Genomic DNA, 2,930 nt, shown 5'->3' with positions numbered 1-2,930 from the left:
ATTAATTGAAAAATAATATTCATCTAGGAGAATCCAAAAATTCCCACATTTTCGTTTCATATTGATAATTGATAAATAATATGGTATTTACTATTTTACATGTTACCTAGAGGTTGTATATCGATTCCGCCGATTTTATATCGACTCCGTCGGCTACTGTTTATAATATCTACATATTGATTCCTGTTCATCCCCCCCCCTTCCCCATTGTATATGTATTTTAAAATGTATAGTCTATTTAGAAAGTATACATAATTTAGACAGTATAATATATACCTAACTATAAATTATAATATTACTATTTAATTAATATGTATTTATGTATATTTTTAAATATATAATTTATATTATATAAAATAATTATAGTTGTATAGTTCAAAATTAAAGTATATAACTACTTTTGATAATATTTGGACACAAACTGTGTCATACAATTAATAAGTGAACTTAGAAATGTTAACCGAAATCTTATCTTTAAGATAAGATATAATATAATATCTATAAGACTATAATAGTATATTTATGTTGGTTCGGTACGGTTCCGCTTGTTAAAATGTAGACTTTCCTTATTTCTTCTCGCATAGTTGCTAATTAGTATCGCCAGTATCGATCTAGTTAACGAAATTGCTCCTCGTGTACAAAATGTCACATATTCGCACACTTGTATTAGGATCTTTAACAATTCATTACATTTTTAATTACAATGAACTTTTCTATAATTTCAAGTGAACGAAAAAAAGATCTGATTTTGTATAATAATAGTAAATATTATAAAAAAGACTATGTGATATCTTTAGATGCTTTAAAATGGCAGTGTATACATGAAAAGTGCACCGCGAAATTTTATGTAGATCAAGCATTAAATAACATTTTGAAAGATGAAATTATACATAATATCAACCATCACGAAGAAACTGCATCATGTATCTCAAAAAAATCATTTTCTAATGGACTTAAACGAAAATCGGAAGACGAATTGGAAAAGCCTTCAAAAATCATCAATAGAGGTTTTTAACTAATCCAGAACTAACACAAACGTTTACAGGTATTAATTTAGATATTAATAATATTTATCAATGTTTATACCGCTCTCGTAGATCATTATATCCGAAACTCCCAACAAATATTATAGAAGTAATAAACGTAATGAATGAGCTTCAAATTAAAACTGTCCAGGATGAAAACTTTATTCTTGTTGTTGATTCAGTAAACAAAATTATATGTTTTTTGACAGAATCGAATTTAAAATTACTATGTTCAGTAGACAAAATATTTGTGGATGTACATTTACTTACTGTGCAAAATATTTTCTTTAGCTTTTTACTATCCACATAATCAAGAACGGACATTATATTCCACTCGTATACTTATTACTACCAAACAAATTTAAAGACACATATGCACAATCGTTTGGATATGTGGTTGATAAATGTTCGGAAATTGTTTTATTATTCTCTCCATCAAAATTAGTTTCCGATTTTGAAGAAGCTATACATATTGGTGCAAAAATATTATGGCCAGAAATACGGATCGTCGGTCGCAGATTTCATTTAACACAAAATTGGCGGAAACACATTCAAAGTATTGGTAAATATAAATTCTAATACACGTACAATCAGTGGCGTATTTTCAATTTTTTCTGGGGGGGTCCACAGTTTATACATAATTAATATAAACTATATTATATTATATTGTAATAGTTACGTCCTAAATATATAATGTAATAATCGTATAGTCTTATGTAATATTATATATATGTACCTATATATTGTATTTAGCATTATATATTATGAAGTTTTGTTATAAAATAAATTCCAGTTGTCTCGAGTTTTTAGCCAACTCCTCTATCATTTCATCAACAGTAATTTCAACTTCCCTGTGAATGTTTAACATAGCCAATTCTGCAAATATGTAAGAATTTTTGTTAGTTATTTTATTTTTTGGAGAGGTTCTGGGGGGATCCAATACCCCTGGGCCCCCCCCCCCCCCGTAAATACGCCACTGCGTACAATAATATTATTGTTGTATTATCTATTATTAATATTAATTAATTTATAATTTTTATTTTTTAGGCTTATCAAAAGAATATAAAGATGCATCAAGTGAAATAGGTAATTGTTTAAAATGGGTATTCGGATTACAATTATTGAATCCAGAAGAAGTAAGCGATTGCTTTTTTGATGTCAGTTTCTCCAGATGATGAAAGGTTAGTTAAGTTCTGTGATTATTTAGTTGAATATTATATTGATGAAGATGCAAAATTCAATCTACGTATTTGGGCATCAAGAGAAATAACATCGGAACGTACTACCAATAGCTGCGAGTCTTTCCACTCAAAATTAAATTCACAATTCACAAAAGGTCATCTCAACATTTTCATATTCACTCATGTTTTAAATCAAAAAATACAAACTGACAGTTACATACACATAAACGGAATAAACATACAAAAAACTAACAAAAATAGTGCTTTTAATAAAAAAAAACAATGTATTGAAAATTTATCTTATGATTTGAAAGATAATAACATTTCTAAGTTCACTTATTTAAAACACGTGTCCAAATATTATCAAAAGTAGTTACTTATATACATTTACTTATTACATTTTACAATATATTCACATATAAATATTAATTAGATTATGCATTTTCATTTTGAATTATATAATTAAATAATTGGGGGGAGGGGTCGAATGAACAGTGTCCGGCGGAATCAATAAATCCCCGTTACTAGAATTTATTTTTAAGTAGCCTGGCGATATCAAATATATTTTTAATTTATTATTGTTCTACAATATAATATATTGACAATATTATTGTCGTCTATTGTACGTATTTCATGCTTTCAGTGTCAGGTCTCCGTATTGTTTGATTTCGTTTCATCAGTGCCGCAACATCCACCCGGGCAGCCGGGGCAATGCCCCGGGGAA

General features: G+C 28.2%; 1 long non-coding RNA gene across 1 annotated transcript; it reads left to right on the top strand.

The window, feature by feature from the left end:
• Window positions 1-540: 540 nt before the first annotated feature.
• Window positions 541-2,464, top strand: LOC112689861. Its single transcript, XR_003149152.1, has 3 exons — window positions 541-1,045; window positions 1,317-1,587; window positions 2,073-2,464. It is a non-coding gene; the product is annotated as an uncharacterized LOC112689861 (long non-coding RNA).
• Window positions 2,465-2,930: the final 466 nt, after the last annotated feature.

Source organism: Sipha flava, unplaced genomic scaffold, assembly GCF_003268045.1.
Source record: "Sipha flava isolate LNK unplaced genomic scaffold, YSA_version1 478_pilon_pilon, whole genome shotgun sequence".
Lineage (NCBI taxonomy): Eukaryota > Metazoa > Arthropoda > Insecta > Hemiptera > Aphididae > Sipha > Sipha flava.
This window is presented reverse-complemented; position numbering and strand designations above follow the sequence as displayed.